Source organism: Danio aesculapii, chromosome 4 (genome assembly GCF_903798145.1).
Source record: "Danio aesculapii chromosome 4, fDanAes4.1, whole genome shotgun sequence".
NCBI lineage: Eukaryota > Metazoa > Chordata > Actinopteri > Cypriniformes > Danionidae > Danio > Danio aesculapii.
In genome coordinates this window covers 26055702-26078399 of record NC_079438.1, presented here as the reverse complement: position 1 = coordinate 26078399, position 22698 = coordinate 26055702, and the positions used below count along the sequence as shown (strand labels likewise).

The window sequence follows — 22698 nt, the reverse complement described above, 5'->3', positions numbered from 1 at the left end:
AAGAACAAAAATATTAGCCTAGGCTTGTAACAACATAAGTCAGATGTTGAAAAAAAAAACTGCGTCTCTCCGCCTTTTGTTTTCTATTCATATTTTAAATTCTTTGCCAGAAAAACTAACATGTTGACTTTGTTCGGTTTAAACGGAGACTTATTTGAGATTACAATGTTTCCAGCAGCACTGAGACGTGTGCCTGTAGCGCATGCAGATACTGTGGCAAAGAGGGTATCTTGCTCCGCCGCCTGCATTTCTCGGAAACCAGCTCTACATCGCGGAGCGGCGCGTTCTCAACTACCAAATATGCTGCTCCATTTCTCATCAACGTCTACTATTTATCAGTTTCTCTTTTGTATTTGGCCATTTTTGAAAAGGCCTCTCTGCCATACCTGGCTGGACTAGCTGGGCATTTGCGTTCAGTAGATGACACCGGAGCTGGCTCCGCATTCCATGGGCTGGGTGACATAACCGCAGCTCTGGAGGTTCGACGTGTTTGTCCATTTAACACTTATTTTTCTAAACAAGCCCAACAAATAGCTTCATCCTAATTATTGATTCGCCTTTCTCGTTCGCCACGAATCCAAAATGTTTCCAGATTGGCGCTGAGCGAGCATAAGCAGAGCGTAAAACACTGGCTGCAGTCAGTAAACAATTTAACAGATGCCCCGTCTGCAGCCAAACTTTAAAAATGTATAAAGCATATTTTAATCGTTTAACTGATACCATTCATCGGTTACAAACGTGCCCTTTCGGTTATTGCTTAATCGGTTATTTTGAGCATCCCCAACTAAACCGCATGTGCAAGCTCTATTTTTTTTTTCTCTCACGGCCGCACGCCGGAGATCCGGCATGGTGCCGGAATACTTTAAGCCCTGGTAAGATCATGTTTATTACTAAGAAAACTAAATCAAAATTATATTTTAATTGAACACATCTGATCACATAAGGTACGCACAGAAAAGTCTGTTTAGTGTTGTGGAAAGGCAAAGCTGAATATCTGTGGTTAAACTGCCACCCAGCGGTCAAAAGCTGCTGGCGCACCAAGTACCGCTGTCGCCGCGGTATGAATGGCGCCAAAAGGAACACATTGAAGTAGTAACATCTGTAGGCCTAATCTTTGGGTGACGCAGAAGCGCAGTAGGTAGTGCTGTTGCCTCACAGCAAGAATGTCGCTGGTTTGAGCCTCGGTTGGGTCAGTTGGTGTTTCTGTGTGGAGTTTGCATGCCATCTCTGCGTTCACGTGGGTTCCCTCCATGTGCTCCTGTTTCCCCCACAGTCCAAAAACATGTGGTGCAGGTGAATTGGGTAGGCTAAATTGTCTGTAGTGAATGAGTGTGTATGGAGGATCCCAGAGATGGGTTGTGGCTGGAAGGGCGTCCGCTGCGTTAAAACGTGCTGGATAAGTTGGTGGTTCATTCCGCTGTGGTAAGCCCGGATTAATAAAGGGACTAAGCCGAAAAGAAAATGAATGAATGAATGAAGTCCTAATCTTATTCTCTGATTAAAACAAAAGTAATCTAGCAATGCCGCACCACTGACAAGCAAATGGCAGAGAAACAAAGCAACCACAGAAATCGCAGAAACAGCAGTGAGCACTTTTTCCGAAGTTATGCCTTTCTTTTTTAAATTTAATTACTGTGCATTTAATGTTAAATAAATCAATAATGAATAGGCCTATAAGTGTATCCTGTGTGTGTGCGTGTGTGTGTCCACCAACTGTGTCTTTCATTACTAAGGCAGCTCTCTTCCAAAATCGAAAGTTACTTCGTCTGTCTGGCAATATTTCGGCAATATTTAAATTTAAATGAGCCTATAGTCAAAATTTGCAGAAACTGTGCAGCTGCACATTGAATCTGAGGTTTCATCTCATCTCGCTCTCGCTGTCATCCAGACATCAATATGTAGACGCCACATAAACGTCAAGTCGTGAAATTGAGGCCGGTACCAGCTAAAGCCCTTGTAAAATGTCATAATACAGCACTGAAATGAACAGGTAATGTTTTTCAGCCAAAAAGTCTATCTAGGATATCTGTAAAAACGCAATCAGAGCCAATGTTATGTAGAAGTAGTGTTGCCTAAACCAGTGTTTCTCAACCCTGTTCCTGGAGGCACACCAACAGTACATATTTTGGATGTCTCCATTATCTGACCCATTCATTTCAGGTGTTGGAGTCTCTTCTGATGTTATGATAAGATGACTCAGGTGTGTTTGATTAGGGAGAGGTTGAAAATGTGGACTGTTGGTGTGCCTTCAGGAACAGGGTTGGGAAACACTGGCCTAAACGGCTATTACATTTCTAATCAAATTAAAACCAAAATACAATTGCATTTTTTGTTTGATGAAAATATACGGAAACGTGGCTATTTTGTAATTTGTTTTAATATTAATAAAAACATACTTCGACTATTTAAGCTTAACAACTATACGCTGCCAATGGCCATTAATAAATATTATTTTACTTTGTACTGGAGTATAATGTATATTTTACAATAAAAACTAAATATAGCATGTCTCACTGTCATCTAAAACAATTTAGAACACATCAGAACTGTAGACCTGCAGTGTGTAGCCTAAACTGTATGCATGGGGTGTTGGTCAATAGCCTACAGCCCATAGATGAACTAATATCTCCTAATAGCCTAAAATAGCCTAAATTGAGAGATTTAAAAAATAAAAGACACTTTAAAAAAGGAACAACACACAAATCAACCATCTCAAAATGCACTGATCTACCCACATGTTATGGGACATCTTCACAAGAGTGGCGCCTGGCCATGTAATGTTATGGCAGCCAAAAGGAATCCATTTGCTGGGAATATACTTAGAAGCCAGCTATGCTCACCACTATATTACCAACGCCTGTAGACATCCTCTCACAGAAGTGTAGAAAATGAAAGCTTTCGACCAAGGAGTTCTTTGTGTGGGCGAAAAAAAAAAGTTGAGTATGGATCCCATCTCTTTCTGACGTTGAGGTTGGATAAAGCCTTCGAAGGTTCAACCTCACCCAAAAAATGGGAGGTCGATAATTTCACTCTGCAGTGGTGGAGTTCTCATCTTCTGTCACCCAGTATTCCCTGTAATGAGCTTCCCACGGTTTGAATGTCATTGCAAGAGTTGGCTGAATGCAGCTTATGAAAGGGCAAGCTGACATTTTGTGGAGTAAAAGCTGGGGAATGTGTAAGAATGAATGGCGTGCTTTGTTTGCTGCAAAACATGCTAATAACGTTCTCCTGTGTGATGCACTGTTCAAGTTACTGCTGATGACCAGTCGAAGACTGATGAAGAAGCAAGGATTATTAATGAAGAAAATCTGTCCAAGCCCAGTTTTCTACCCTCCTCTTGCTGTCAGCCAAGGTCTTTAGTGCCAGCTCTGCAGACAATGCTGTTAGGACTGGATTACATTGCTGATCTGTCTGGGGGAAGAATGGGTTTTCTTACTGCGCAGATCCTCGTTAGTATAGTGGACAGTATCTCCGCCTGTCACGCGGAAGACCGGGGTTCGATTCCCCGACGGGGAGGCTCTCCTTTGTCTTTTTGGCTGTTGCCTTTTCACAAGGGTGGCAACGGACTAAGTGATGTATACAGCAGCCAAAAGGTAATGCGTTGGCCGGGAATCGAACCCGGGTCAACTGCTTGGAAGGCAGCTATGCTCACCACTATACCACCAACGCTTGCGGACTCTTTTTGCCAGAAGAGCTCAAAAAGAATGCTTTCAACCAAGGCCCGCTTTGTCTTGGTTCGGCTCTGAAAAACATGTGAAAAACAGTGGTGGAGTTCTCATCTTCTGTCACCCAGTATTCCCTGTAATGAGCTTCCCACGGTTTGAATGTCATTGCAAGAGTTGGCTGAATGCAGCTTATGAAAAGGCAAGCTGACATTTTGTGGAGTAAAAGCTGGGCAATGTGTAAAAATGAATGGCGTGCTTTGTTTGCTGCAAAACATGCTAATAACGTTCTCCTGTGTGATGCACTGTTCAAGTTACTGCTGATGACCAGTCGAAGACTGATGAAGAAGCAAGGATTATTAATTCAATTCAATTCAATTCACCTTTATTTGTATAGCGCTTATACAATGTAGATTGTGTCAAAGCAGCTTCACATAAAAGGTCACAGTAAATAGGAACAGTGTAGTTAAGTTTGTAGTGTTTAAGTTCAGTTCAGTTTAGCTCAGTTCAGTGTGGTTTAATAATCACTACTGAGAGTCCAAACACTGAAGAGCAAATCCAACGATGCGCGGCTCTACAGATCCTGAACCATGCAAGCCAGTGGCGACAGCGGAGAGGGAAAAAAAACTTCACTAAAGGCGGAAGTGAAGAAAAAAAACCTTGAGAGAAACCAGGCTCAGTTGGGCACGACCATTTTAATTTCTCCGCTGGCCAAACGTCTTGTGCAGAGCTGCAGTCTCAGTGGCGGAGGCTGGAAGCTGGCCTCAGCGAAGACTCGTCTGTCTCTGGAGCGTCATAGGAAACAGTCTCATGTTCTCCACTCTTCCATGACATATTAATGAATTAATCTATTAATGAAGAAAATCTGTCCAAGCCCAGTTTTCTACCCTCCTCTTGCTGTCAGCCAAGGTCTTTAGTGCCAGCTCTGCAGACAACGCTGTTAGGACTGGATTACATTGCTGATCTGTCTGGGGGAAGAATAGGTTTTCTTACTGCGCAGATCCTCGTTAGTATAGTGGACAGTATCTCCGCCTGTCGCGCGGAAGATCGGGGTTCGATTCCCCGACGGGGAGGCCCTCTTTGTCTTTTTGGCTGTTGCCTTTTCACAAGGGTGGCAACGGACTAAGTGATATATACAGCAGCCAAAAGGTAATGCGTTGGCCGGGAATCGAACCCGGGTCAACTGCTTGGAAGGCAGCTATGCTCACCACTATACCACCAACGCTTGCGGACGCCTTTTGTCAGAAGAGCTCAAAAAGAATGCTTTCAACCAAGGCCCTCTTTGTCTTGGTTCGGCTCTGAAAAACATGTCCAGCATATGGATCCCAACCATCTCAAAATGCACTGATCTACCCACATGTCATGGGATATCTTCACAAGAGTGGCGCCTGGCCATGTAATGTTACAACAGCCAAAAGGAATACATTTGCTGGGAATATACTTAGAAGCCAGCTATGCTCACCACTATATTACCAACGCTTGTAGACATCCTCTCACAGAAGTGTAGAAAATGAAAGCTTTCAACCAAGGAGTTCTTTGTGTGGGCGAAAAAAAAAAAGTCGAGTATGGATCCCATCTCTTTCTGACGTTGAGGTTGGATAAAGCGTTCGAAGGTTCAACCTCACCCAAAAAATGGGAGGTCGATAATTTCACTCTGCAGTGGTGGAGTTCTCATCTTCTGTCACCCAGTATTCCCTGTAATGAGCTTCCCACGGTTTGAATGTCATTGCAAGAGTTGGCTGAATGCAGCTTATGAAAAGGCAAGCTGACATTTTGTGGAGTAAAAGCTGGGCAATGTGTAAAAATGAATGGCGTGCTTTGTTTGCTGCAAAACATGCTAATAACGTTCTCCTGTGTGATGCACTGTTCAAGTTACTGCTGATGACCAGTCGAAGACTGATGAAGAAGCAAGGATTATTATTGAAGAAAATCTGTCCAAGCCCAGTTTTCTACCCTCCTCTTGCTGTCAGCCAAGGTCTTTAGTGCCAGCTCTGCAGACAACGCTGTTAGGACTGGATTACATTGCTGATCTGTCTGGGGGAGGAATGGGTTTTCTTACTGCGCAGATCCTCGTTAGTATAGTGGACAGTATCTCCGCCTGTCACGCGGAAGACCGGGTTTCGATTCCCCGACGGGGAGGCCCTCCTTTGTCTTTTTGGCTGTTGCCTTTTCACAAGGGTGGCAACGGACTAAGTGATGTATACAGCAGCCAAAAGGTAATGCGTTGGCCGGGAATCGAACCCGGGTCAACTGCTTGGAAGGCAGCTATGCTCACCACTATACCACCGACGCTTGCGGACGCTTTTTGCCAGAAGAGCTCAAAAAGAATGCTTTCAACCAAGGCCCTCTTTGTCTTGGTTCGGCTCTGAAAAACATGTCCAGCATATGGATCCCAACCATCTCAAAATGCACTGATCTACCCACATGTCATGGGATATCTTCACAAGAGTGGCGCCTGGCCATGTAATGTTACAACAGCCAAAAGGAATACATTTGCTGGGAATATACTTAGAAGCCAGCTATGCTCACCACTAGATTACCAACGCTTGTAGACATCCTCTCACAGAAGTGTAGAAAATGAAAGCTTTCGACCAAGGAGTTCTTTGTGTGGACGAAAAAAAAAAGTCGAGTATGGATCCCATCTCTTTCTGATGTTGAGGTTGGATAAAGCGTTCGAAGGTTCAACCTCACCCAAAAAATGGGAGGTCGATAATTTCACTCTGCAGTGGTGGAGTTCTCATCTTCTGTCACCCAGTATTCCCTGTAATGAGCTTCCCACGGTTTGAATGTCATTGCAAGAGTTGGCTGAATGCAGCTTATGAAAGGGCAAGCTGACATTTTGTGGAGTAAAAGCTGGGCAATGTGTAAGAATGAATGGCGTGCTTTGTTTGCTGCAAAACATGCTAATAACGTTCTCCTGTGTGATGCACTGTTCAAGTTACTGCTGATGACCAGTCGAAGACTGATGAAGAAGCAAGGATTATTAATGAAGAAAATCTGTCCAAGCCCAGTTTTCTACCCTCCTCTTGCTGTCAGCCAAGGTCTTTAGTGCCAGCTCTGCAGACAACGCTGTTAGGACTGGATTACATTGCTGATCTGTCTGGGGGAAGAATGGGTTTTCTTACTGCGCATATCCTCGTTAGTATAGTGGACAGTATCTCCGCCTGTCACGCGGAAGACCGGGGTTCGATTCCCCGACGGGGAGGCCCTCCTTTGTCTTTTTGGCTGTTGCCTTTTCACAAGGGTGGCAACGGACTAAGTGATGTATACAGCAGCCAAAAGGTAATGCATTGGCCGGGAATCGAACCCGGGTCAACTGCTCGGAAGGCAGCTATGCTGACCACTATACCACCAATGCTTGCGGCCGCTTTTTGCCAGAAGAGCTCAAAAAGAATGCTTTCAACCAAGGCCCTCTTTGTCTTGGTTCGGCTCTGAAAAACATGTCCAGCATATGGATCCCAACCATCTCAAAATGCACTGATCTACCCACATGTCATGGGATATCTTCACAAGAGTGGCGCCTGGCCATGTAATGTTACGGCAGCCAAAAGGAATCCATTTGCTGGGAATATACTTAGAAGCCAGCTATGCTCACCACTATATTACCAACGCTTGTAGACATCCTCTCACAGAAGTGTAGAAAATGAAAGCTTTTGACCAAGGAGTTCTTTGTGTGGGCGGAAAAAAAATGTCGAGTATGGATCCCATCTCTTTCTGACGTTGAGGTTGGATAAAGCGTTAGAAGGTACAACTCACCCAAAAAAAGGGAGGTCGATAATTTTACTCTGCAGTGGTGGAGTTCTCATCTTCTGTCACCCAGTATTCCCTGTAATGAGCTTCCCACGGTTTGAATGTCATTGCAAGAGTTGGCTGAATGCAGCTTATGAAAAGGCAAGCTGACATTTTGTGGAGTAAAAGCTGGGCAATGTGTAAGAATGAATGGCATGCTTTGTTTGCTGCAAAACATGCTAATAACGTTCTCCTGTGTGATGCACTGTTCAAGTTACTGCTGATGACCAGTCGAAGACTGATGAAGAAGCAAGGATTATTAATGAAGAAAATCTGTCCAAGCCCAGTTTTCTACCCTCCTCTTGCTGTCAGCCAAGGTCTTTAGTGCCAGCTCTGCAGACAACGCTGTTAGGACTGGATTACATTGCTGATCTGTCTGGGGGAAGAATGGGTTTTCTTACTGCGCATATCCTCGTTAGTATAGTGGACAGTATCTCCGCCCGTCACGCGGAAGACCGGGGTTCGATTCCCCGACGGGGAGGCCCTCCTTTGTCTTTTTGGCTGTTGCCTTTTCACAAGGGTGGCAACGGACTAAGTGATGTATACAGCAGCCAAAAGGTAATGCGTTGGCCGGGAATCGAACCCGGGTCAACTGCTTGGAAGGCAGCTATGCTCACCACTATACCACCAACGCTTGCGGACGCTTTTTGCCAGAAGAGCTCAAAAAGAATGCTTTTAACCAAGGCCCTCTTTGTCTTGGTTCGGCTCTGAAAAACATGTCCAGCATATGGATCCCAACCATCTCAAAATGCACTGATCTACCCACATGTAATGGGATATCTTCACAAGAGTGGCGCCTGGCCATGTAATGTTACAACAGCCAAAAGGAATACATTTGCTGGGAATATACTTAGAAGCCAGCTATGCTCACCACTATATTACCAACGCTTGTAGACATCCTCTCATAGAAGTGTAGAAAATGAAAGCTTTCGACCAAGGAGTTCTTTGTGTGGGCGAAAAAAAAAAGTCGAGTATGGATCCCATCTCTTTCTGACGTTGAGGTTGGATAAAGCGTTCGAAGGTTCAACCTCACCCAAAAAATGGGAGGTCGATAATTTCACTCTGCAGTGGTGGAGTTCTCATCTTCTGTCACCCAGTATTCCCTGTAATGAGCTTCCCACGGTTTGAATGTCATTGCAAGAGTTGGCTGAATGCAGCTTATGAAAAGGCAAGCTGACATTTTGTGGAGTAAAAGCTGGGCAATGTGTAAGAATGAATGGCGTGCTTTGTTTGCTGCAAAACATGCTAATAACGTTCTTCTGTGTAATGCACTGTTCAAGTTACTGCTGATGACCAGTCGAAGACTGATGAAGAAGCAAGGATTATTAATGAAGAAAATCTGTCCAAGCCCAGTTTTCTACCCTCCTCTTGCTGTCAGCCAAGGTCTTTAGTGCCAGCTCTGCAGACAACGCTGTTAGGACTGGATTACAATGCTGATCTGTCTGGGGGAAGAATGGGTTTTCTTACTGTGCAGATCCTCGTTAGTTTAGTGGACAGTATCTCCGCCTGTCACGCGGAAGACCGGGGTTCGATTCCCCGACGGGGAGGCCATCCTTTGTCTTTTTTGCTGTTGCCTTTTCACAAGGGTGGCAACGGACTAAGTGATGTATACAGCAGCCAAAAGGTAATGCGTTGGCCGGGAATCGAACCCGGGTCAACTGCTTGGAAGGCAGCTATGCTCACCACTATACCACCAACGCTTGCGGACGCTTTTTGCCAAAAGAGCTCAAAAAGAATGCTTTCAACCAAGGCCCTCTTTGTCTTGGTTCGGCTCTGAAAAACATGTCCAGCATATGGATCCCAACTATCTCAAAATGCACTGATCTACCCACATGTCATGGGATATCTTCACAAGAGTGGCGCCTGGCCATGTAATGTTACAACAGCCAAAAGGAATACATTTGCTGGGAATATACTTAGAAGCCAGCTATGCTCACCACTATATTACCAACGCTTGTAGACATCCTCTCACAGAAGTGTAGAAAATGAAAGCTTTCGACCAAGGAGTTCTTTGTGTGGGCGAAAAAAAAAGTCGAGTATGGATCCCATCTCTTTCTGACGTTGAGGTTGGATAAAGCGTTCGAAGGTTCAACCTCACCCAAAAAATGGGAGGTCGATAATTTCACTCTGCAGTGGTGGAGTTCTCATCTTCTGTCACCCAGTATTCCCTGTAATGAGCTTCCCACGGTTTGAATGTCATAGCAAGAGTTGGCTGAATGCAGCTTATGAAAGGGCAAGCTGACATTTTGTGGAGTAAAAGCTGGGCAATGTGTAAGAATGAATGGCGTGCTTTGTTTGCTGCAAAACATGCTAATAACGTTCTCCTGTGTAATGCACTGTTCAAGTTACTGCTGATGACCAGTCGAAGACTGATGAAGAAGCAAGGATTATTAATGAAGAAAATCTGTCCAAGCCCAGTTTTCTACCCTCCTCTTGCTGTCAGCCAAGGTCTTTAGTGCCAGCTCTGCAGACAACGCTGTTAGGACTGGATTACATTGCTGATCTGTCTGGGGGAAGAATGGGTTTTCTTACTGCGCAGATCCTCGTTAGTATAGTGGACAGTATCTCCGCCTGTCACGCGGAAGACCGGGGTTCGATTCCCCGACGGGGAGGCCCTCCTTTGTCTTTTTGGCTGTTGCCTTTTCACAAGGGTGGCAACGGACTAAGTGATATATACAGCAGCCAAAAGGTAATGCGTTGGCCGGGAATCGAACCCGGGTCAACTGCTTGGAAGGCAGCTATGCTCACCACTATACCACCAACGCTTGCGGACGCTTTTTGCCAGAAGAGCTCAAAAAGAATGCTTTCAACCAAGGCCCTCTTTGTCTTGGTTCGGCTCTGAAAAACATGTCCAGCATATGGATCCCAACCATCTCAAAATGCACTGATCTACCCACATGTCATGGGATATCTTCACAAGAGTGGCGCCTGGCCATGTAATGTTACAACAGCCAAAAGGAATACATTTGCTGGGAATATACTTAGAAGCCAGCTATGCTCACCACTATATTACCAACGCTTGTAGACATCCTCTCACAGAAGTGTAGAAAATGAAAGCTTTCGACCAAGGAGTTCTTTGTGTGGGCGGAAAAAAAAAATGTCGAGTATGGATCCCATCTCTTTCTGACGTTGAGGTTGGATAAAGCGTTCGAAGGTTCAACCTCACCCAAAAAATGGGAGGTCGATAATTTCACTCTGCAGTGGTGGAGTTCTCATCTTCTGTCACCCAGTATTCCCTGTAATGAGCTTCCCACGGTTTGAATGTCTTTGCAAGAGTTGGCTGAATGCAGCTTATGAAAAGGCAAGCTGACATTTTGTGGAGTAAAAGCTGGGCAATGTGTAAGAATGAATGGCGTGCTTTGTTTGCTGCAAAACATGCTAATAACGTTCTCCTGTGTGATGCACTGTTCAAGTTACTGCTGATGACCAGTCGAAGACTGATGAAGAAGCAAGGATTATTAATGAAGAAAATCTGTCCAAGCCCAGTTTTCTACCCTCCTCTTGCTGTCAGCCAAGGTCTTTAGTGCCAGCTCTGCAGACAACGCTGTTAGGACTTGATGACATTGCTGATCTGTCTGGGGGAAGAATGGGTTTTCTTACTGCGCAGATCCTCGTTAGTATAGTGGACAGTATCTCCACCTGTCACGCGGAAGACCAAGGTTCGATTCCCTGACGGGGAGGCCCTCCTTGGTCTTTTTGGCTGTTGCCTTTTCACAAGGGTGGCAACGTACTAAGGGATATATACAGCAGCCAAAAGGTAATGCGTTGGCCAGGAATCGAACCCCGGTCTTCCGCGTGACAGGCGGAGATACTGTCCACTATACTAACGAGGATCTGCGGAGCAAAAAACCTTTCCTCCCCCCACACAGATCAGCAATGTAATCCAGTCCTAACAGCATTGTCTGCAGTGCTGGCACTAAAGACCTTGGCTGACAGCAAGAGGAGGGTAGAAAACTGGGGTTGGACAGTTTTTCTTCATTAATAATCCTTGCTTCTTCATCAGTCTTACTGTCCACTATACTAACGAGGATCTGCGGAGCAAAAAATCTTTCCTCCCCTCACACAGATCAGCAATGTAATCCAGTCCTAACAGCATTGTCTGCAGTGTTGGCACTAAAGACCGTTGCTGACAGCAAGAGGAGGGTAGAAAACTGGGCTTGGACAGTTTTTCTTTATTAATAATCCTTGCTTCTTCAATAGTCTTCGACTGGTCATCAGCAGTAACTTGAACAGTGCATCACACAGGAGAACGTTATTAGCATGTTTTGCAGCAAACAAAGCACGCCATTCATTCTTACACATTGCCCAGCTTTTACTCCACAAAATGTCAGCTTGCCCTTTCATGAGCTGCATCCAGTCAACCCTTGCAATGACATTCAAACCGGGGGAGCTCATTACAGTGAATACTGGGTGACAGAAGATGACAACTCCACCACTGCAGAGTGAAATTATCGACCTCCCTTTTTTGGGTGAGGTTGTACCTTCGAACGCTTTATCCAACCTCAACGTCAGAAAGAGATGGGATCCATACTTGACTTTTTTTTTTTGCCCACACAAAGAACTCCTCGTTCGAAAGCTTTCATTTTCTACACTTCTGTAAGAGGATGTCTACAAGCGTTGGTAATATAGTGGTGAGCATAGCTGGCTTCTACGTATATTCCCAGCAAATATATTCCTTTTGGCTGCCGTAACATTACATGGCCAGGCGCCACTCTTGTGAAGATGTCCCATGACATGTGGGTAGATCAGTGCATTTTGAGATGGTTGGGATCCATATGCTGGACATGTTTTTCAGTGCCGAACCAAGACAAAGAGAGCCTTGGTTGAAAGCATTCTTTTTGAGCTCATCTGGCAAGATATGTATGCAAGCGTTGGTGGTATAGTGGTGAGCAAATCTGCCTTCCGAGCAGTTGACCCGGGTTCGATTCCCGGCCAACGCATTTCCTTTTGGCTGCTGTTTATATCACTTAGTCCGTTGCCAACCTTGTGAAAGGCAACAGCCAAAAAGTAAAAGACAAAAGAGGGCCTCCCCGTCAGGGAATCGAACCCCGGTCTTCCGCGTGACAGGCGGAGATACTGTCCACTATACTAACGAGGATCTGCGGAGTAAAAAAACCCGTCCTCCCCACACAGATCAGCAATCTAATCCAGTCCTAACAGCATTGTCTGCAGTGCTGGCACTAAAGACTTTGGCTGACAGCAAGAGGAGGGTAGAAAACTGGGCTTGGACAGTTTTTCTTCATTAATAATCCTTGCTTCTTCATCAGTCTTACTGTCCACTATACTAACGAGGATCTGTGGAGCAAAAAATCTTTCCTCCCCCCACACAGATCAGCAATGTAATCCAATCCTAACAGCATTGTCTGCAGTGCTGGCACTAAAGACATTGGCTGACAGCAAGAGGAGGGTAGAAAACTGGGCTTGGACAGTTTTTCTTTATTAATAATCCTTGCTTCTTCAATAGTCTTCGACTGGTCATCAGCAGTAACTTGAACAGTGCATCACACAGGAGAACGTTATTAGCATGTTTTGCAGCAAACAAAGCACGCCATTCATTCTTACACATTGCCCAGCTTTTACTCCACAAAATGTCAGCTTGCCCTTTCATGAGCTGCATCCAGTCAACCCTTGCAATGACATTCAAACCGGGGGAGCTCATTACAGTGAATACTGGGTGACAGAAGATGACAACTCCACCACTGCAGAGTGAAATTATCGACCTCCCTTTTTTGGGTGAGGTTGTACCTTCGAACGCTTTATCCAACCTCAACGTCAGAAAGAGATGGGATCCATACTCTACATTTTTTTTTTTCGCCCACACAAAGAACTCCTCGTTCGAAAGCTTTCATTTTCTACACTTCTGTAAGAGGATGTCTACAAGCGTTGGTAATATAGTGGTGAGCATAGCTGGCTTCTACGTATATTCCCAGCAAATGTATTCCTTTTGGCTGCCGTAACATTACATGGCCAGGCGCCACTCTTGTGAAGATGTCCCATGCCACGTGGGTAGATCAGTACATTTTGAGATGGTTGGGATCCATATGCTGGACATGTTTTTCAGTGCCGAACCAAGACAAAGAGAGCCTTGGTTGAAAGCATTCTTTTTGAGCTCATCTGGCAAGAGATGTCTGCAAGTGTTGGTGGTATAGTGGTGAGCATAGCTGCCTTCCAAGCAGTTGACCCGCTTTCAATTCCCAGCCAACGCATTTCGTTTTGGCTGCTGTATATATCACTTAGTCCGTTGCCACCCTTGTGAAAGGCAACAGCCAAATGATTCTGTTTGATACTGTTTATTGCTTTGACAATATGCTGTTAAAAGCTCTATATAGTTAAAGGCGCTACACACACAGCCCCACTCCTTGGTATGGAGCGGCAAGTGCTGAAACACGCAACCAGCTTTATTTATTTTTGATTTGCATGTTGTTTCTTTTTTTAAAGTGTCTTTTATTTTTTAAATCTCTCAAATTAGGCTATTTTAGGCTATTAGGAGATATTAGTTCAATTATGCGCAGTAGGCTATTGACCAACACCCCCTGCATACAGTTTAGGCTACACACTGCAGGTCTACAGTTCTGATGTGTTATGAATTGTTTTAAATGACAGTGAGACATGCTATATTTAGTTTTTATTGTAAAATATACATTATACTCCAGTACAAAGTAAAATAATATTTATTAATGGCCATTGGCAGTGTATAGCCGTTAAGCTTTAATAGTCGAAGTATGTTTTTATTAATATTAAAACAAATTACAAAATGGCCAACTTTTGATTTAATTATTTTCCGTATATTTTTATCAAACAAAAAATGCAATTGTATTTTGGTTTAAATTTGATTAGAAATGTAATAGCTATTTAGGCAACACTACTTCTACAAAACATTGGCTCTGATTGCGTTTTTAGAGATATCCTAGATAGACTTTTTGGCTGAAAAACATTACCTGTTCATTTCATTGCTGTATTTTGACATTTCACAAGGGCGTCAGCTGGTACCGGCCTCAATTTCACAACTTGACGTTTATGTGGCGTCTACGTATCGATGTCTGGATGACAGCGAGAGCGAGATGAGACCTCAGATTCAATGTGCAGCTGCACAGTTTCTGCAAATGTTGACTATAGGCTCATCTAAATTTAAATATTGCCGAAATATTGCCAGACAGATGAAGTAACTTTCGGGATTAGAAGAGAGCTGCTTCAGTAATGAAAGACACAGTTGGTGGACACACACGCACACACACACACACAGGATACACTTATAGGCCTATTCATTATTGATTTATTTAAAGAGCCCATATTATACATGAAATAGGGTCATATTTAGGTTGTAAGGGTCTCCAACAACAGTCTAATATGCATGCAAGGTCATAAAACACTTTGATGGTCTTATAATCTGCATTTATTTTTACCTAATTATCCCAACGACTCCCATATGAATCGTTCAGCGATTCATTTGTTCCCAACCCCCTCCTCAGCGCGAAGCTAATCTGCGCTGATTGGACCGATGACAGCCTGCTGCGATTGGTCGACAGTGACAGGCTTCAGCACGAGACAGAGTGAAATGCCCAGCTGGTAATCAACTATATAAAAGTAGTCACAGTGCACACGCGCTTCATAGTGTAAGGCTTTTTTCACACACACACACAACCCTCCTCAGAAGAACTGGGGAGATCGACGCGAGTCTCTCTCTCTCCCTCTCTCTCTCTCACACACACACACAACGCTCCTCAGAAGAACTAGGGAAAGCGACGCGAGTCTCTCTCTCTCTCTCTCTCTCTCTCTCTCTCTCTCTCTCTCTCTCTCTCACACACACACACACACACACACAACGCTCCTCAGAAAAACTAGGGAAAGCGACGCGAGTGTCTCTCTCTCTCTCTCTCTCTCTCTCTCTCTCTCTCTCTCTCACACACACACACACACACACACACACACACACAACGCTCCTCAGAAGAACTAGGGAAAGCGACGCGAGTCTCTCTCTCTCTCTCACACACACACACACACACACACACAAGGCTCCTCAGAAGAACTAGGGAAAGCGACGCGAGTCTCTCTCTCTCTCTCTCTCTCACACACACACACACACACACACACACACACAACGCTCCTCAGAAGAACTAGGGAAAGTGACACGAGTCTCCTGTCTCCTAGCTTACGATCGATCGCCATAGCAACGACAAACGGCAGTGGAACGCGAGCTCACAAAAGCCTTTAACGTTAAATTCGTAAACAAAGCGGCACGCGTCGCGTTTTTAACGTGGCTTACATGTGATAAGACAATATAAAGAGTAACCGCGTGTACTGTACCAGGTTAACAACTCATCTTTGGGTAGAGACTGTCAATATTATCCATCTGAGCACAGTGTGACTTCATTCGACCGGCGGCGTCTGTGTGTGTGTGTCTAGTGTTTTTTCTGTGTTAGTGGGCGGGGCCCGCAGGTTTCAAATCTCCCTGGTTTGCGCGCGTAACTACTGGCGAGGCTTGTGTTTCGTGGCTGCGTCATCGCGAAACACCTAATGACTCGTTATCAAGACGACTCGTTTGAAGCACTATGAGTCGACTCTTTTATAGATGAATCAGTAGTTTTAAACACTGTACACTTACAGATTTAAGCCTTAGCTGGATATTTCACTTCACTTAGAGCTGTGTTACACACTACATGGAAGGGCATTTTCAAAAACCCATAATATGGGCTCTTTAACATTAAACACACAGTAATTAAATTTAAAAAAGAAAGGCATAACTTCAAAAAAAGTGCTCACTGCTGTTTTCGCAATTTCTGTGGTTGCTTTGTTTCTCTGCCATTTGCTTGTCAGTGGTGCGGCATTGCTAGATTACTTTTGTATTAATCAGAGAATAAGATTAGGACTTCATTCATTCATTCATTTTCTTTTCAGCTTAGTCCCTTTATTAATCCAGGGTCACCACAGCAGAATGAACCACCAACTTATCCAGCACGTTTTTACGCAGCTGATGCCCTTCCAGCCACAACCCATCTCTGTAACATCCATACACACTCATTCACTACAGACAATTTAGCCTACCCAATTCACCTGCACCGCATGTTTTTGGACTGTGTGGAAAACCGAGCACCCGGAGGGAACCCACGTTAACGCAGGGAGAGCATGCAAACTCCACACAGAAACACCAACTGACCCAACCGAGGCTAAAACCAGCGACTTTCTTGCTGTGAGGCGACAGCACTACCTACTGCGGCTTCTGCGTCACCCCAAGATTAGGCCTATATAGCCATATTTAGTTATTTAGCGTAATGTATAGTTATTTAGTTCAATCAGTGTAATTTATAAATATATAAATTATTTAGTGCTTTTTGGATTTAGGCATAGGCAGAGAATAAAACTTAATATTACTTGTAAATACAAAAGATTATGCGGTTTAGTTTAGTTTTTTTGATGGTACTGTATTGCATGTTGAATGTTACAATTACAAAGATTTTTATTAAATAAGTGCACTACCACAAGATATTTTTGTAGGTGTAAAAATATAAAAAGTATAATTTTCATATTCTTGCCTTATTTATCTTTAATGTAAATATAAAATACTATGCAATGCGTGGTTCACCTAAGAAAAAAAGGTGCAGCAAGGCAAAAAGTTAGTCTAGAGCCCTGTATTGGATAGATTAAGTGATAGATTGTGTGTGCATTTTAATAACATTGACACTACTTTTACGATTGATTAAACTAGGGATGCTAACGATTACTCGATTGATTTATTGTCGGTAACCCTTTAAACCCGATGGACCTCATCAATGACCAATTAAGCATGGGCATTTAATAAGTTATGCTTTGCGCTGTGAGACGCGTCCCTGAATTCACACATTACATAATCAAGTGTGTGCAGTTTACGTTACCTCATGGAGTCGTGCACTCTCTTGATTTTGCATATTGGGGACACATAAAACCCTGTTATGCACAGATCTCGTTTATGTCCGCTGGTGCTGCCGTTAATCCGCAGGTCAAGTAATCAAAATGTAGGCTACATGACGTTTAATTATGGGCAGGTTAATAAGACCAAACACTGGTTGTGCAAACTTTACCTACTTCTAAAATATTAGTGTTTCAAGCTATATTATCTTTTTATAGACTGGCATAGGCCTAAATAAGCATCACAGTCTGACATTTAGAGTTTATATAAAATGAGTGCTTACCTCATTTCTCTGTGATCATTATGAGGATAATTTTGCATATTCGGTTAATTCTTAGGTAGCCTTGTAAATAATGTATTTTAATAATGGATTGTTTATAAGGACTAAGCTATTAAATACTGTAATTCTCCGAATGGAAAATGCTTGAGTGGATCATCAATCATATCATGCAAAACTTTATCTATCATGTTTATGATCTGTCCCTCATCCTTCAATATTACAGATTAATTTATCAGATGATTTGTCATAAGAGAAATGTTAACAAAAGGATTTTCTTCATGGAGACCCATCTAAAAACAATCGACAATCAATAATTAATTTAGTATGAATACAAGTTTTAGTAACAATAACTTAAACCGAAACATACCTTTGTACATGAAAGAGCAGGTTCTCTGTAACCTTTAAGACAAGCTAGTCGCATCAGAAACGACTCTCGCTTATGACGTCTGCTTCGCGGGCATTTCACGTTGTATGCGTCACCGTCACATTTGTACACAGGCTTTAAATTGATGCTTTTTGTCTCCCAAATTCATATAATAAAGAGAACGATAAAATAACGTTATTAACCGGTTAACTCTAAACGTTTCTGTTCAGAACGATTAAAGTTGATTTTTTTTCGTTTTTTGTTTCTGTTACTGAATAATGTCATTTGTTTCCGTTTTTCGTTTCCGTTTCTTGAACCGGTTCGGAGCCCTGCTTAAAATATTGTAATTATTATACTTGTATAATATAGACCTATACATTATTGGCAGCAATGTATTATCTAATTTCAATTTTGCATTTATATCTTATTTTATTTCAAATGTTTAATAAATGTTTATAATAATTTACTAATTAAATTTACTCTAATACTGCAGAAAACACATTATGTTTACCAATCACACTAACAATAACACTAACCTGCTTCTTTATAAAGGATAAAAATGGAATAAAAGTGTACTTAAACGAAGAGGCACCAGTTCCAGGTGCCACAAAAAGGCAATGGACACAGAATAAAATAGATTGCTCAGGTCAAAAAGACAGAAGCAGGGATAACAGCAACAAACATTTTAAATGAAAGAGGGATAGACTCTGTTGAACTCATAAAATGCACAGACATACGTTCAACATGTGTCTACCTCACCGACAGATCTTACAGTTTTTTTGCATCCAACCAAACAGATGGGAGTTGAATTAATATAGATAGATGGATTGACATTTTAATAAATTAAATAAAAAAGTATAGGAATAAAATGTAAAACACAAATGTATAATTTGAATGGTTTAGAGTAATGGTAGATTTTTATAATTGCCTATAATCTATTTGTATACTTTTATTTATTTATGTTTTTATTTTTTGTTTGTTTGTTGTATTGATTATCTGTTAGAACTCATATTGTATTGCTACCAACAGCAAGTGACAGAATTTCTTTCATTCCAATTACAGCAAATAACTCCTGCAAGTCCTGCAGGAATTATAAAATCCTGCAGGATTTGTCACTTGCTTGGATCCATTGTAAAACCTGTAAGAAATCCCTGCACATATCGTCAATGTGTCCTACAGGATTTTTACATTCCTTCAGGACAGCAGCTATCCTGCAGGGAAAAAAAGATCATTCAGGATTCCTGTAAAAAGCACTGCATGATTCTAAACCTGTAGGAATTGCCTGCACATATTTTCATTTTGTCCTGCAGGATTTCATTATTCCTACAGGATACAAGCAGATTCCTGCAGAAAAAATGAAAATCCTGAAGGATTTACTGAAAGAAGATCTAAAACTAATAATTAAATAGAGATTTATCTGAAAATGAAGGAAGAGCACTAATGACATGAGGCATTGATAATCACTGGCAAAAACAACAGTAACTCTTAAATATTGAATATTCAATTAAAGTTAAATCAATGACCAGTAAAAACAGGACAGAAGTCAGATTAATAATATTATAACTTAAGGACACATAAGACTCAATAATACATTCATTATGAGTAAAGTGAATACAGATAAATGTTATATGTTACATACACAAGAAATATATAGCCTGAACTAATAAACTGAAACTGGAAAAAAAAACATGGAAAGCATAAACTCAATGAATGTATCCTCAAATTATGCTGGAATTAAAATACCTTAGGTATTTTAGGAGTCGATCATGCTCAGGCGGAGGCAGTGAAAGCAGTGCTTTTATTTTCAGGGAAATCCACTTGAGCTCCATGAAGGACTGATGTTACTCTCTCCAGTACAGCAGGTATTCTCTTCATTTGCATTCAGCAGAAGAAACTCAAACAGGTTTGGAACAAGTAGAGGATGAGTAAATGACTGAATTGTAATTTTTATGTGAACTACCCCTTTAATGCTTCTGTAAGTAAAGGTAAATTAAATATTATTACTGAAGATATTGCTAAAGAAGGGCAGGAAACGTAGAAAACAGATAATAAGAGACGGCAATTCATATGAAAAAAAGAAACCCTATATAGGCCTATAAAGTTGTAGAAATAGACAAGAAGAGGTCATAATTATGAAGATATTAATAGGAAGTAATGTGTTGTAGACATGCAAGTCATCAAAAACTGGATTACATACGTTTCTCAAAATTGTCTTAAATGTTTAGATTAAAGGTTTGTGTGTGTGTGTGTGTGTGTGTGTGTGTGTGTGTGTGTGTGTGTGTGTGTGTGTGTGTGTGAGAGAGAGAGAGCAAATAAGGCGGTTGGCAACGACTGGATTGAGAATGGTCAGGAGTGGGGAGACGGAAATGATGGATCAGGAAGTGAAGTAGAGGAAATGGAGGGTAGCGAGAGTGGCGAACCATGGACAAACTATAGCGGTAAAAAGCGGAAAAAGAAAAACAAACTAGATAGTGACGAAGAGATGAGATCCAATGTAGTTTGTAGTTTTCTAATCCAAAGTGTTTGTTAGACTAATACAGGAAGGGGCTACATTTGAGGACTGGAGTCCTATACAACTGACGAAAGCTCTGTATAAAGAGATTGGGGAGGTAAGATCTGCTAAAAAATTGAGGAATGGATGCTTATTGTTTTCATGTAAGGATGAGGTTCAACAAAAGAAAGCAACTAAAGTAAATAAAATAAATGGTAAAAAAGTGAAATGTTCAGAGGTCTTTGACAGAAAACTTATAAGAGGTGTAATCACGGGCATACCGATCAGTGAATCAATAAACAATGTGATTGAAGGAATAACGAATGTTAAAGTAAAAGAAGCTAAGCGCTTGAAAACAAGATGGAACGGAGCCATAACTGACAGTCTTTCGATAATGCTAACATTTGATGAAACAAAACTTCCTGACAAAGTCTTTATAGGATACATGAGTTATGAAGTCAGAATGTACATACCGCCACCTGTTAGATGCTACAAATGTCAACGGTTTGGTCACATTGCAGCGGTCTGTAAAGGAAAAATGAGATGTAGTAAATGTAGTGGAGAGCATGACTATGGACAATGTGATAAGGAAGCCAAACTTAAATGTTGCAACTGTGGTGGAGAACATAGTTCAGCATACCGAGGGTGTGAGGTAAATAAAAGAATGCAAGAGGTACAAAGAATAAAAGTCACTCAAGGAATATCTTATGCAGAGGCAACAAAGAAAGTTAGGCCTACAAGGGAACAGACAGTACAGATACCAACAATGAGAGAAGAAAGCAAAGACGTGATCGAATGTAAAAAGTGTGATAAAATAAAGGAAGAAACACTGATTGTGGATAAAAATGACTTTGTTCTTTTTATGGCAGAGGTGATCAACTGTTCAGCACAGACAACAAGCTGCACAGAAAGGATTAAAATAATAGTTAAGGCAGCGGAAAAATACTTGGGCATTAAAGGAATCTCTTGGGAAACAGTGAGAAACACATTAAATGAAGAAGTTCAGCAACAACAATCACAAGCATGGGGTGGAACTGCATAATGGTAATAATTATACTGCAGTGGAATGCGAGGAGTTTAATTTCTAATGGTCAGGAATTTAAGAAATATATAGATAATTTAAATGAAAACCCGATATAGTGTGTGTGCAAGAGTCATGGTTAATATCAAGATTGGATTTTAATATTAAAAGGTACAATGCAGTAAGAATGGATAGGAAAATAGGTAAAGGTGGAGGAATTATTACCTTTATACAAAAAGGTATCCAATATAGAGAAGTAAAGAGAGGGAATGAATTAGAATATATTATTGAAGAGATATGGTCAAGTGAAGGTAATGTAAAAATAATATTTTTTTATAACCCATGTAGAATGTTAGATAGGGAACAGTTGGAAGAGGTATGGGAGGATGTTAATGGAAAAACAATCTGGTGTGGAGATTTTAATGCCCACAGTACATTATGGGGAAACAGAAATGACAATAATAGGAAAGTAATTGAAGAATTCATAGAAGAAGAAGAGCTAGTTTGCATTAATGACGGGACAGAAACTAGATTGGATATAGCAAGAGGCACAGAATCAGCAATAGACATTACAATAGTTACAAAAGATATTGCAGATAGATGTGAATGGGAAGTATTAAGAGGTAGTGCAGTTAAAAGTGATCATTACCCAATCAAAACTCTTTAGAATGTGTAAAAGAAATTGAAGTGAGAGAGGAGAAGTGGATTTTAGAAAGAGCAGATTGGGATAAATTTAGGGAAATCAGTGAAGATCGTTTGCAAAAGATTGAGGATAATTTAGATATTGAAAGTATGTGTGTAAGAGTTAGTGGAGGAATAATTGAAGCAGCAAACATGGCAATACCTAAATCTAAACCTAAAATAATTAATCAAATTGTTCCATGGTGGACAAAGGAGTGTAAGAAAGATATAAAGGAGAGAAATAAAGCATTTAAAAAAAAATGGAAAGAACACACAACTTTCAAAACCTTATTGAATACAAACAATCACAGGCAATAGTTAAAAAAATCTAAGAAAGAATATTGGAGACAATTTTGTGAGTATATTGGTAGAACAACCCCAGTAGAGAGAGTATGGGGAATGATTAAAAAAAATGAAAGGAAATGGAAAAGAATATGGATATCCAATGCTGATGGATTGGCAGAGGGTTAGTATTAATAATAAAGAGAAAGCAGAAGTCATAACAAGGACATTAGTTTTAGTAAATA

At 41.6% G+C, this 22698-nt stretch overlaps 15 non-coding genes across 15 annotated transcripts; 7 read left to right on the top strand and 8 right to left on the bottom strand.

The window, feature by feature from the left end:
- The first annotated feature begins 3444 nt into the window (after window positions 1–3444).
- Window positions 3445–3516, top strand: trnad-guc (transfer RNA aspartic acid (anticodon GUC)). Its single transcript has one exon. It is a non-coding gene; the product is annotated as a tRNA-Asp (tRNA).
- Window positions 3517–3597: 81 nt separating this feature from the next.
- trnag-ucc (transfer RNA glycine (anticodon UCC)) lies at window positions 3598–3669 on the bottom strand. The gene has a single exon. It is a non-coding gene; the product is annotated as a tRNA-Gly (tRNA).
- Window positions 3670–4663: 994 nt separating this feature from the next.
- trnad-guc (transfer RNA aspartic acid (anticodon GUC)) lies at window positions 4664–4735 on the top strand. Its single transcript has one exon. It is a non-coding gene; the product is annotated as a tRNA-Asp (tRNA).
- Window positions 4736–4815: 80 nt separating this feature from the next.
- On the bottom strand, window positions 4816–4887 carry trnag-ucc (transfer RNA glycine (anticodon UCC)). Its single transcript has one exon. It is a non-coding gene; the product is annotated as a tRNA-Gly (tRNA).
- Window positions 4888–5882: 995 nt separating this feature from the next.
- trnag-ucc (transfer RNA glycine (anticodon UCC)) lies at window positions 5883–5954 on the bottom strand. Its single transcript has one exon. It is a non-coding gene; the product is annotated as a tRNA-Gly (tRNA).
- Window positions 5955–6795: 841 nt separating this feature from the next.
- trnad-guc (transfer RNA aspartic acid (anticodon GUC)) lies at window positions 6796–6867 on the top strand. The gene has a single exon. It is a non-coding gene; the product is annotated as a tRNA-Asp (tRNA).
- Window positions 6868–6948: 81 nt separating this feature from the next.
- trnag-ucc (transfer RNA glycine (anticodon UCC)) lies at window positions 6949–7020 on the bottom strand. The gene has a single exon. It is a non-coding gene; the product is annotated as a tRNA-Gly (tRNA).
- An 840-nt stretch (window positions 7021–7860) lies between these two features.
- Window positions 7861–7932, top strand: trnad-guc (transfer RNA aspartic acid (anticodon GUC)). The gene has a single exon. It is a non-coding gene; the product is annotated as a tRNA-Asp (tRNA).
- An 81-nt stretch (window positions 7933–8013) lies between these two features.
- On the bottom strand, window positions 8014–8085 carry trnag-ucc (transfer RNA glycine (anticodon UCC)). Its single transcript has one exon. It is a non-coding gene; the product is annotated as a tRNA-Gly (tRNA).
- An 841-nt stretch (window positions 8086–8926) lies between these two features.
- On the top strand, window positions 8927–8998 carry trnad-guc (transfer RNA aspartic acid (anticodon GUC)). The gene has a single exon. It is a non-coding gene; the product is annotated as a tRNA-Asp (tRNA).
- An 81-nt stretch (window positions 8999–9079) lies between these two features.
- On the bottom strand, window positions 9080–9151 carry trnag-ucc (transfer RNA glycine (anticodon UCC)). The gene has a single exon. It is a non-coding gene; the product is annotated as a tRNA-Gly (tRNA).
- Window positions 9152–9991: 840 nt separating this feature from the next.
- On the top strand, window positions 9992–10063 carry trnad-guc (transfer RNA aspartic acid (anticodon GUC)). The gene has a single exon. It is a non-coding gene; the product is annotated as a tRNA-Asp (tRNA).
- An 81-nt stretch (window positions 10064–10144) lies between these two features.
- On the bottom strand, window positions 10145–10216 carry trnag-ucc (transfer RNA glycine (anticodon UCC)). The gene has a single exon. It is a non-coding gene; the product is annotated as a tRNA-Gly (tRNA).
- Window positions 10217–12319: 2103 nt separating this feature from the next.
- On the top strand, window positions 12320–12391 carry trnag-ucc (transfer RNA glycine (anticodon UCC)). The gene has a single exon. It is a non-coding gene; the product is annotated as a tRNA-Gly (tRNA).
- An 86-nt stretch (window positions 12392–12477) lies between these two features.
- On the bottom strand, window positions 12478–12549 carry trnad-guc (transfer RNA aspartic acid (anticodon GUC)). Its single transcript has one exon. It is a non-coding gene; the product is annotated as a tRNA-Asp (tRNA).
- Window positions 12550–22698: the final 10149 nt, after the last annotated feature.